General features: G+C 38.0%; 1 non-coding gene across 1 annotated transcript; it reads left to right on the top strand.

The window, feature by feature from the left end:
* The first annotated feature begins 2,529 nt into the window (after positions 1-2,529).
* Trnav-cac lies at positions 2,530-2,602 on the top strand. The gene has a single exon. It is a non-coding gene; the product is annotated as a tRNA-Val (tRNA).
* The last annotated feature ends 10,358 nt before the right edge of the window (positions 2,603-12,960 follow it).

The raw sequence follows: 12,960 nt of genomic DNA, 5'->3' as shown, positions 1-12,960 counted from the left end.
GATTTTTATCACTATGAATGAATGTGGCACGTCGTACTAACATCAAACTTGAAAACTAGCCGGGGGTAAATTAAAAACATTGCCATTTAATGGTCTTAAAACGAACATTTGCTTAACGTGTCCATTATGCCCCTAATTCCCCTATCTGTTCCTAAATAGCTTTAATTGTGCAGAGATAGTTGAGTTCAAATGAAGAAAACTGAAGTTTGTAGTCTCCCCACAATCAAGCTGAATTCTTTTCACTTTTAATCTCTAAACAATTTCAATTATTCCAATTTCAATGGTTTGAGTAGAATATGGAAGATTCTTTAAAGATAAGTCAAGAATTTGTCATGATTTCATATAAAATTATACAATATGGAGGAATTTTAAAGAAGATTGAACATTTAAGGTTGTATTCTGCGTTATGTTAAAATATTCCTAAGTATGAAATAACTGATTTCATTTCATTCATCAATAAATTGTATAGTATTTGCGGTAGTTGTAACAAGTTGTAAGTATTTTAGTTATCTGAAATATTCTACAAACCTCCTCAATAGTAATCAATGAATAATATTCTTAATTTTAATTTGCATAAAATTTCCATTCTGTTTCAAATGTCTCCTTCATATATATATTTCCTGGTTTGTTATGTGAAAGTTTGTAAAATTATTATCAAACAATGAAACATTAAAAAATTTGAACCTATTTACATGACATTTTTTTCTATTCGTTTTCGTCTGGTGGCGAGAAATGAACTTAATGGCACGACCCACTGTGTAACTGAATAATTTGTAAACCGAAATCAAAAGTTTACAACTTTTCCGGGAAACGATAAATTGAACTATTATCTATTAGAAATTATTAAATTATCGACAACCTGGGAAATTGTGGAAAATGTAATCCCTAATTGTTCACACTTTATTCCTCCGTTAGACCTATACATAAATTGACTCAGGAAAGACAGAGATATTTCTGACTGAGTATATGTTATATGGGAAAGTGTAATGATCGATTGAATAAATCATTTGTTTTTCCCATAATAATTTCTATATGAAATATGAAAGGCTTAAGGTGAAGATGAATCGAAGCCAAACTTCAAATTTTCAAGAGCACGGATCTGGAGAACTAAGCATTCATTTAAGCTGAAAACTTAATCGATTGGTCACCACCAGCAAAACAATGCATTGATAAACGTTATGCATACCGCTGCATGCAACATTAAACCACAAACCATGAGGTTGGTCCACTGTGTTACATCTTTCGCTGGACGACATATGTTATGTTGCGCAACATTTTCGTTGTTGTTGCAACGAATGGTAAAGAAGAATACATCAAATTTAGTACAATTTTATAAATAGGCCAAGCAACATTTGACAGGTTCCATACCAACACGACAAAGAGGTCGTCCATTAATTACGTAAGGAGTTGAGAGGAGGGGTTTAAGAATTTATTACGTACCATACATTTTTTGAATTTAAATCACTATTGGATGAGAAGAGTTAGAAAAACCATCAAAATTGTTTAACGTATTTGATGGACGACCCCAAACATAAATTGAGCAGATTATTAATGATGTTGCTCACCGAGAATATCTCTGATTGCTTCCTAAACTGTGCACCTTGTGCGTCATTTGTCCAGGTGGGACGCAATTTGTTTTACAAAATTAATTTAAAGTTGGAAAATAAACTCATAATTTTGAAAAACCTCAATATATTGAGCGATCTTCATTAATTTGAGAAGAACACTGATTGTTACACGTTTCAATTTATATTCAAATGTCTAGTTTTTAATAAATTGTTACAGTGGCGAATCGGTTAAATCTCACCTAAGTTTTTTTCATTTTGAATTATTAGGCAAAGTTATCAGAGAAGATTTTTTAAATAATACTGCAATTTTTTAATAACAGTAATAGAAATTTCAAGTTAAATCGTACATTTAGAACATGTAAAAACTAGATTCTACTTAACAAGCCAAATGTAAAAAAATCCATAAAATAATAAACACGATTGTTTAATCTCCGTGATATATATATGTATGATGATTAGGAAGAAATGAATTTCATTTGCTTATGCTGACATTAAAGCAAAAATATTGGATGGAGGGAAGAGGGTCGAAAATTTTCAATTTTAGCGTTACGTAATAAATTGATGCTGCCTAATTCATATTTTATTCTACTATGATATATTTAATTATGAGCAACTTTTATTGAACGTGTACGGATAACACGATTTAGAAGTAAACTGCGTCAGCTAAAGTTGATTTTTTTTTTTAATTTCAGTTCAATTTTTAATCAATGATTGTAAAACTGTGAAACTATAGGGGCCGTCCATTAATAACGTAGGGTATATGTATTGGTTTAAGTTATCTCACAAACCATACACATTAGCTTTTGCTTTTTATACCATAACCTTATTATGGGGAGGGGGGGTGGTGTTGAAAATGGGACAAAATTGCCTCACGACATTAACGGACGGCCTTTTATGAATATTAAAACAAATGTGTTAATCTCTGAAAAAATGATTATGCTCTAGACCCTCATTTCTCATCGTTTCCGTAGTGTAGTGGTTATCACGTCTGCTTCACACGCAGAAGGTCCCCGGTTCGAACCCGGGCGGAAACACTCTTTTTGTGCAGTCCGGAGATATCCACTTAGATGGCGTAAACTTATTTTGACTTTGAGATTTCTTACGTGTCATACAAATTATTTTTAATTTTCATACAAAAAATCTTACCATGGGGGGAGAGCATCTAAAAACCGCCAAAATTGTCGTACATAATTAAAAGACAGCCCTTTAGATGGAACTTAAGAGGAATTCGTAGAAATTTTTCAAAAAAAAAAATCTTGAAAGACTTCATTATAAATCCTTCGCAGAACTTCATGAGAACTACCCGGAGTAACTTCAGGAGCAGTGGCGCGGGAAGTGGGTAGGACCGGTAGGACATGTACTACGCACAAAAACGCCTGGGTAGGGCAGTCAAAGGATTTCCTACTCACAATTCAACAAAAATAACAAGGAAGCTTGAAAAACAAATTAAATTATTTATCATCAGTACAATGTACATACAAACTCGATTAACGTCGTACTTATTCTTTTGAAAGATGAATGCCACGAGAAGGTTTCCATAAAATTATTTAGAGCAGTTTATGACGATTTTATGATATGGGGCCCAGATAGCCGTAGCGGTAAACGCGCAGCTATTCAGCAAGACCAAGCTGAGGGTCGTGGGTTCGAATCCCACCGGTCGAGGATCTTTTCGGGTTGGAAATTTTCTCGACTTCCCAGGGCATAGAGTATCATCGTACCTGCCACACGATATTACGCATGCAAAAATGGTCATTGGCATGGTAAGCTCTCAGTTAATAACTGTGGAAGTGCTCATAAGAACACTAAGCTGAGAAGCAGGCTCTGTCCCAGTAGGGACGTAACGCCAGAAAGAAGAAGAAGTGACGATTTTCAGAAAGATTTTTTTTAGAATTCTCGAAGAAATTCCAGCGAAATATGGAGCTCCTGCGCGATGAAACATTTTACAAGCATCTTCTGAAGAGCACAAGTTTCTTCTGAAAACATCTGCGATACGCCGGATCACTTAAATGCAAAGAAAAATTAAACTGCACAAATTCACAGAATGACGTTCATCCATTTGTTATCTACAAATAGATGAGGAAATAAGAACAACCTCACTGGTTGTAAAGGCAAGCAGTTTGATCTATTTTTGCCAAATCTGTTCCATAAAATTGATTTAAATAGGATATAAATATGAAGGATATTCATATTTTTAATACAAATGGTAACAAAACTTGATCCAACAAATGACAGCACTGGCAGTAGGTTTATTTTTAGAGACTTTGAGCATAAAAATGGAGCTCCTTTAAAGTCTTCATTTTTAAGAGAAGGTCGTTAAAGTATCTATTTTAACCACAATGGTCTCTCAAATTTATTTCTTCCTTATTCTGGTTGCACTGAATCCTGATGCAAAGATCCGAAGAAATCTTCAGAGACCATAACGGGTTCAACAGGCTCTTCAAGAATTCTTCTCATATTCTCCGAAGAAAACCTGCAGGAATTATCATAGTAATTTTCATGGGGGTTCTGTATTCAGTATTCCAGTATTAACATATTAATATTCATTAATGATATTAATATTGGAATTGAGAAGATTATCAAGTATGCATGTAGTTTTGCTGTTTGCTTGCAGTCTTCAAAGATCATCATTGCTGCACAGATATTTTGAAAAGCATGCTTTGAAAATATCAATGCTTCACGTGAGATTCGCGCCTTTTCAATTCAATTGCTCCTGTGCTCACTTGATCAAAAATAATATATCATTGATTCAAATCATTTCAATGCAAACTGCATACTTTAAATCTCGGTAAAGCCTGATTTGCTACTGAAAAGGAATCGCTAAAGAAATTTCTCGCCGATTCCTTGCAGAAATTTTCTACTGCGGCTCCCGTTTGAACTGTCATTTCTTTTCAACTGCGTACTGCGATCAGAAAGAAGCGCTTCCTTGAACGCTTCCTTGCAGGAATTTCCCATGCATCAAAATAGGCCAAGAAATTACTTGTCAGCAGCGAATCAGGCTTAAGGTGATTATAAAACGAAGCCACACCTCAAATTTTCAAGAGCACAAGACTTGAGAACCAAATAGCGCTCCGCGTTGAAAATCTATCCCACTGGTCACCACCAGCAAGCAAGCAATTTGATTGGTTTTCAACGCGAACTGTTGCCAGATACTCTCGTCTTGTGCACTTGAAAATTCAAAGTTTGGCTTCGTTTTATAATCATCTTAAGCATAAAAACAACTCCGTACAAGAATGTGGTTTTCAGCGAGCTTTGTATACAATTGAAACTTCTTGGCTCCCCCGTTGGGAAACTTATCTCAAGGCCTATGTAAACAGTAAGGTACAGTGGGGGAAGTGTATCAGTGGGGTAAGTGGATCATTTCAAGCATGATTTTTCAAATCGGCGTATCTAACACTCGGATGGTTTCGAGAAAAATGCGATGCAAAATATTGTAAAGCATTTTAAATCCTGTTTAAAATGTTTTGCATTTTTTCTAATGCGATGTCTACTATAAGTTGAAAAAAAGAACACTGTTTCTAACCACTATTAAACAAATCCGATTTGTTTTGAATTTAATTGAAAAACAGGTAAAATTAGAGAATAAACCCTTTTGCTTTGTGCTGCTCACATACACCATGGATGATTCGTCGATACCATACCTTGATTGATACATACACCTTGCTTGATGCGTCGGTTTGACAGTTCGTTTTGCACATCCGTCACGTCATATACACCAGTATTGTTTTGAAGTTGCACATACACCGGTTTGCAAATTCCCATAAAACTTATTAAACTTAGTCAATTCGTCAGTTTCAACTTTCAACGACAACGAATATTAGTTTCCGAATGTTTCCAATTTCAACTCGACTAAGAGGAGCACCGGACGGAGCCGTAAATAACAAAAGCAGGAGGAGAACAGTTCTTGTGCGAAATTTGGTGAGAAATATTGTCTTAAACCGAATACTGATGATGTTCCACATCAGTTTGCCGACCCGTCAGCTCGCTCAACTGTGGAAGTCCAATTCTCTCGATTTCCAACATGTTTAGTGATTTGGAAACAGTATGACGTATCTGGTGTTCGAAATTTTATGGTTTGATTCTACATATAGGTCGCTTTACTATGAGCATATGTACGGTGTATGTGCTAGCATGAAAAATGTTGACAGTTGAGTCGCTTTGCAAACGAAGGGTGTATGTAGCCAAATTGAAAACACTGAGTAAAGTGCACATAGGGCATAATTTTAATTTATTTCTAAAAATCAAAAAATGGATGTAGGAATACTTTTATAGACACAATAGGTAGATTATGCGTTTGTCAAGCCCATGCAAAGCAAATCTCGATTTGTTTATTTTTGCAGATACGTCGGATTGAAAAGTTTGGCTTGATTTGTCAATATAAAGCATAAATGCTTGAATATGTGTAATGTTTTCGCACCATTGCTTCGTTTTAGGTTATATTCTTATGCCCACACTGATACTATTGCAAAACTGGTACTACACGTACACTAACACAAGCAAACTTGTTAGCTGCAAAAAGTAATTAATTTCAACATTGTTTTCCATCAATCAAAAATCCATTGTATCTCTATCTTAAATCGAATTCTATATTTTTTTCGACACATGGTGAGCACTACAGTTCTAATTGAATGAATCACAATGAAGAATATGTGATTTTTATAAATAAATACAAATATATTGGACATGATACACTTACCCCTACTTTTTAATGGGGTGGGGTAAGTGAATCAAGAATTATTATCATTTATTGGCAGACTGCTTACGAGAATTTTATTAAGCTTTAATATCCGCAAATGTTGTTTTCCTTTATTTTCTTCCATTCCCAGCTTGAATTTGTCAAATTGACCATAGAAAATTTGAATTAATCCACCTAAAAGTTTTTTTTAACCTTTCTGGCAAAAAAAATGTAAAAGAATAACAATATCAAAATGTACACGAAGCTTTTCGTGTTTTATCTAAGTTGAGTTGTAAAAGAGCAAAATATACTAATTTTCCAATTGAACGCATAGTATCGTACCTTATTTGACCATATAAATTGTTCTAGACAGATGATACACATATGTTCATAAATAAAATAGAAGTATTTCAGTTTGTTAATCCAGAGTAAAAGTAACTAATATTTTTAAACTAAGAGTGTTTTTAGAAAATATCGTTAGGAATAATCCAACAATACTTCTTTATAACTTATGCGTATAAATGGATGAATTTTCTCCAAATTTTTCTAGAGTCAATGTTTTTTTTTGTTAGATTTAGTATGAACTATATTTTGATTAAATAAAGGAACTTTTTTAAATTTTAAAGTATTATAATGTAACATTACTAGCACTAATAACAAGAACGAGAGTAATATCATTTTTATTATACATAATCACACCACATTTGTTTCGAGAACAGTTTTTTTTAATTGGTGATCCACTTACCCCACCATGGTGGGACAAGTGGATCATTTGGCGCAAATTTTTAAGTCTCTCATAATCATTACATAACAATCAGAAAAATAAAAAATAAATGACGATTTGAAGTATAATAGTCCCTCATTTGTTATCCACAGAAAAAAATTGAATTACATTATTCACGTTAGCTGTACATGACAATGAAGTTAATTATTGATTTTTCTGTATCCACTTACCCCACGGTACCTTATAGTAAATGAAAAAATGTGTTGTAGTCTAATATTGTTGGGAATGGGGGTGATGTCACACTAGGTCTTGATAGCAAACAGCAGCTTTTTGATCGTGTAAGCTTCAAGCTACAAAATGTTTTATTAAATATTATAGGTTCAGAATACAAAGAAATTTGTTACTCACGATTTTAGTGCACTTCATATGATTTTGAAGAAATCGTATCGAATACCCTAGATCTGGATTTTGCGTTCACTATAAACATAATTAAGTTCTTTAGTTCTAGGTACAACCATAGATTTTTAAGTAGTTACAATTCAGTTGAGTAATTTTATATGTAGTTCAAGCAATTTAAGATTAGCAAAACAATAGAAATTAAGTTGAATAAAGCAGATTAGCTTTAGTAGAACACTAGCTGTATAAGGTTGAGGTAATGATGACTAGCAGTGTTTTCAGTCTTATCTACCTATCTGTCGCAGTGACAAGCATGACGGAACGCTCAGGTACGATCTACTGTACGTTAATGTTCGCAGCGGCGCTGCACCGAGGGGTGTTGTCGGCACATACCTCCACCCGTGAACCTAAGTGACGTCCTGGATCTCCTTGAAGGCCTGTAGGTTCACAATCTTCTAAGACGTCCAACACCGCTAGCCTAATAGCAGGTCGCCGTAAAAGTCCACTCGCTGTACGAACTATCGCTTGTCGAACTCTTCCGTCTCTGCCAACGATGGTTTTCTCGATACGTCCCCTTATCCATTGAGTACGTCCAGTTCCGTTCACGATCAGAACCAGATCTTCTCCTGCAAGGTCTTTGGTCTCCTTAAACCATTTGTTTCGGCGCGTAATGACTGGTAGATATCCCCTTATCCACCTTTGCCAGAACTCTCCAACGACATGTTGAGCCATTTTCTAACCGCTACGAAGTGTTGCTGGTCCACGGGAAGCTCCGACAACTTCAGATGATCCAGTTTTGTTTCCCGTTGAGCTGCCCAACAGAAAATGGTTGGGGATCAACGACTCTTGACTAGCTGATTCCAACGGAATATACGTAAGTGGTCTGGAGTTTACTAGTGCTTCGGCCTCATTTATAATGGTTTCCAGAGTCTCATCGTTGGGCTTACGAGGATGTTCTAGAGCAGAACCAACCGCTGCCTTTATTGATCTAACCAAACGCTCCCACACGCCTCCCATGTGGGGAGAGGCGGGCGGTATGAACTTCCACTTTGTTTCCGCGTTCGTGAAAGTGACTGCGAATTCCTCGTTACTGGCACCGATTTCTTCCTGAAGCTGTTTGTTGGCACCTTGAAAACAAGTACCGTTATCTGAATAGAAAACAGCTGGAGAACCACGACGTGAAATAAATCTTCGGACAGCCATAATACAGGATTCTGTAGAGAGGCTGTGCACTATTTCCATATGAACAGCCCGAATAGAAAGACAGGTAAAAAGGGCTATCCAACGTTTTACATGACTTATACCAAGCTTGACGAATACTGGCCCAAAATAGTCCAGGCCAACATACGTAAACGGACGCACGAAGGGTTCCAGTCTCTCATCGGGAAGTGGCGCTATTACAGGTGGTTTTGGAAGGGCCTTATTTATCCGACACCATATACAACGGTTTGCTACTCTTTGCACAAGAGATCTCAACTTTGAAATCTCGAAACGCTGGCGTAGTTCGTTTAAAACTGTTTCCCTATTGACGTGACGATAATGACAGTGAAACCAGTCAACAATCAAGATTGTTATAGGGTGTTCCTTGGGCAAAATAACTGGGTATCTTGCATCAAATGGTAGATATTTGGCCAACCCAATACGACCTCGCATTCTCAGTACTCCATTGGTGTCCATGTAAGGCCCTGTTTTGAAAATTGAGCTGGACTTCGGAACAGTAGCATGTTTCGCTTCTGGTGAACCAATTGATTTCCGCAGTATAGACCACTCTTCTGGAAAAGCTTCCTGTTGTGCCATTTTCCATAGAAGAATCTCGGCCTGTGCCAACTCTTCTTGAGTGAGTATTTGGCGATGTAGCTTCTGGCGCAAACTGTTCCGTCGACGCAAACTGTTGGAAAAACGGATAACGGACGCAATTACGCGAAGGAGCTTTTTCCATCTGCTGAATCGAGTGTAGGAGATTTGAACGCTCAGGTTTTCCAGGAGGAGGAGTTCAGACCGACGTTTGAAAAGTTCAGCGAACGAGAACGGCCTACGACTGATAGATTTTGCCACTTCCAAGAATATGGTAATTCGAAGAATCTATTTCCAACCCAGCATCCCGTATCGGTACACCTGAAATTCACCTTAAGGACAGAATCGCAAATCGAACACGTTTTGATCGATGGACGATACTTCTCCGACATAACCGACGCAAGAACCTATCGTGGCGCTAATGTTTACTCCGACCACTACCTGGTGATGGTGAAACTGCGCCCAAAACTATCCGTCATCAACGATGTACGGTACCGACGCCCGCCTCGGTACAATCTAGCGCGACTGAAACAACCGGATGTCGCAAATGCGTACGCGCAGCATCTTGAGGCAGCGTTGCCGGATGAGGGCGAGCTCGATAGGGCCCATCTTGAGGACTGCTGGAGGACAGTCAAAGCAGCCATTAACGACGCTGCCGAAAGCATTGTCGGATATGTGGAACGGAGATCAACAAATGATTGACTCGACGAGGAGCGCCAGGAGGTTTTGGAGGAGAAAAATGCAATGTGGGCTGCAATGATGCAGCATAGTACGTCAAACGATACAGATTTAAGCGGAAACAGCAAACCCGCCTATTCCGGGACAAAAAGCTCCGGCTGCAAGAGGTGGAATGCCAAAAGATGCAGTTGCTGTACCGTTTTCAAGAAACGCGAAAGTTCTATCAGAAACTCAACGCATCCCACAAAGGCTTCGTGCCACGAGCTGAAATATGCCAGGATAACGATAGAAGCATCTTGATGGACGGTCGCGAGGTGATCGAAAGGTGGAAGCAGCCTTACGATGAACACCTGAATGGCGCAGAGAACACAGCCACAAAAGATCAGGACAGCGAAGGCGATGGCTACGTCAGCACTGCGGACCAGTTCGTTCGAGTCTCGGCGGGGACTACGACAGGGTGATGGCTTTTCGTGCCTGTTGTGTAATATTGCGCTTGAAGTTGTCATGCGAAGAGTCGGACTTAACAGTTGAGGCACGATTTTCACGGGATTCGGACAATTTGTTTGCTTTGCGGACGATATGGATATTATTGGGAGAAAATTTGAAACGTTCGCAGATTTGTTCACCCGCCTAAAACGCGAAGCAACAAGAGTCGGGCTAATGGTGAATGCGAAAACGAAGTACATGCTGATAGGAAGCAGTGTCACGGTAGACGGGGATACCTTCGAGGTGGTGGACGAGTTCGTCTACCTCGGATCTTTGCTAACGGCTGACAACAATGTTAGTCGGGAAATACGAAGGCGCATCATCAGTAGAAGTCGTGTCTACTATAGGCTCCAGAAGAAACTGCGGTCAAGAAAGATTCAGCCCCGTACCATATGCACGATGTGCAAAACGCTCATAAGACCGGTAGTCATATACGGGCATGAGACGTGGACTATGCTCCAGGAGAACTTGCAAGCTCTTGGGGTTTTCGAACACCGAGTGATAAGAACGATCTTCGGCGGCGTTCGGGAGAACGGTGTGTGTCAGCGAGCTCGTTCAACTCTACGGCGAACCCAGTATCCTGAAGGTTGCTAAAGCTGGAACGATACGCTGGGCAGGGCATGTTGCAAGAATGCCGGATGACAGCCCTGTAAAGATGGTATTCGCTTCGAATCCATTCGGATCAAGAAGGTGTGGGGCGTAGCGAGCTAGGTGGATTAACCAGGTGCACCAGGACCTGGAAAGCGTGGGTCGCAGTCGGGGATGGAGAAAAGCGGCCATGAACCGAGGGAATTGGCGAAATATTGTATTGGCGATATTTTATCAAGTTAATTGATGTAAAACCAAATAAATAGATAATAACGAGTCATTGTTATGATCTTGAAAAGGAAGGGAAGGATGGTTTAGGGTCAAATGGTCTAAAATGCCGCTTTATGGATTTGTGTCGTTTTTTTCCAAATGAGATCCACATTTTAACGCCATTCAAAGTCCTAACAGTAACTTTACAATATTTTCTAGCTAGCATCATGAAAACATTTCCCAAATTTGAGTTTTTTAACGGGTTTAAATCATGTAGAAAAGTTGGTTGAAAATGGGGGTGGTACAAAATGACCAAATGGATGGGGTAGAATGCCATTTAGTATGGAGAACTAGTAGTTAGCAACCATGTTTCTCCATGAGTTTGCTCTGTGGTATGGAAACGCTTATAATGAAATCATCGGAAAACCTGAATTTTTATGCAAAAATGGGAAAAATGTTGAAGTTTACCGGAAAATTAAGGAAAAATCCATGAATTTATGTCCAAGGGTTGTGGCGGCAACTCTTGGGTAAACATATTTTAACATCGTTTGGAAAAGAATACTAATTGAAACGTTCTAGGAATGGTTTGATGAGGTGAGCCATTTTACCCCATCAGTGCGTCTTGGACCATGTTCCCCTACTGCGTTTCACTTGCAATGCGTGTAAATTGCTGCCGCCGTTAGCGCACGGTTACGAGGCCCACAATAGAACACATTTTCCTGTGGAAAGCGTGCGGGTGGTCATCGGTTTTTCAGTTCTGGCGCCTAAACGGTAAAAGATACCACTTTGGCGTCTATGGACGAAAGTTAGAGTATGCATTAATGAAGCAAAAAATATTTTTTAGAATTTTTTTATGATACAGACGATAGTTTTTACGCTATTTTTCCGACATTTTTTTTCAAAGTGAAACATTTTCCAGGAAATGTTTTTCTTTTTGTATTTACAACGGATTGCTAAGCTGAGGAAATTTCATTTCGATTCCACCAAAAAACTTTTGTTCTACGATGCATAGTTCAGGAGATATAAGTTTGAATTCCACTTTTGATCATGTATCCACTAGCTGGTGGACCACCTCAGGTGAAAATTTCATACAAATCGGAGAACCTCCGGTCCAAATCTGTCCGATAATTTAAAAAAATGCCCATATTTGTCTTTGATCTGTGTTTTTATGCAAGTTTGAAAAAATCTTGAACAAAATAAAGTCCATCTTGTGTACTTCAAACAGTTGTTACCGTGTGAATTTGAGGTCGACAGATTTATTCAAAAAAAATCTCAATCCTTCAATTTGTTGATAGACATGCAGCTTAAACATGTAAAATTTTTAACTCTAGGGGCCGATTTCTTCAGCCCCGCTCACGGTCTTAAACCTAGTATTCCCGGACACGGCAACAATAAACAGCAGACTTCCGATAATTTAAACAAACGTACCGAAATAACTTTATTGGTTTGTATTGTTAAATTTCCCCTGCAGATTATACACATTTTAGTAATTTTCTATGGTTAAGATGCATAAGATTAAGTCTATCAATTTACTTACGTTTAGTGTCTTATCGCAGTCCCGTTCTGTCCGGAATGTGCTAGCGTACGGTATCTTCGTAGACCCTGAGCGTTTAAGATAGCTTCATATAATGGATCTAGCTAAATTTCAGTAACAACTGCTGTAACTGCTATACTGTTGTCCTTCTTGCACAGTGTAAGTTTAATTCTTCTCACTAAATTTAAGCTTTAGGTGCGCGAATTCAATTATAGAAATTAACTATATGATTTAGATAACGTAATTGTAATAATAATTCACTTTAGTTTAGATTGTAGCACGTAGTACCAGTGAACGTTTTGTTTTGAAT

The sequence above is a fragment of the Aedes aegypti genome, chromosome 3 (genome assembly GCF_002204515.2).
Source record: "Aedes aegypti strain LVP_AGWG chromosome 3, AaegL5.0 Primary Assembly, whole genome shotgun sequence".
Classification (NCBI taxonomy): Eukaryota; Metazoa; Arthropoda; class Insecta; order Diptera; family Culicidae; genus Aedes; species Aedes aegypti.
Note: the sequence above shows the minus strand (reverse complement) of the source record. Positions and strands in the feature narration are given on the sequence as shown.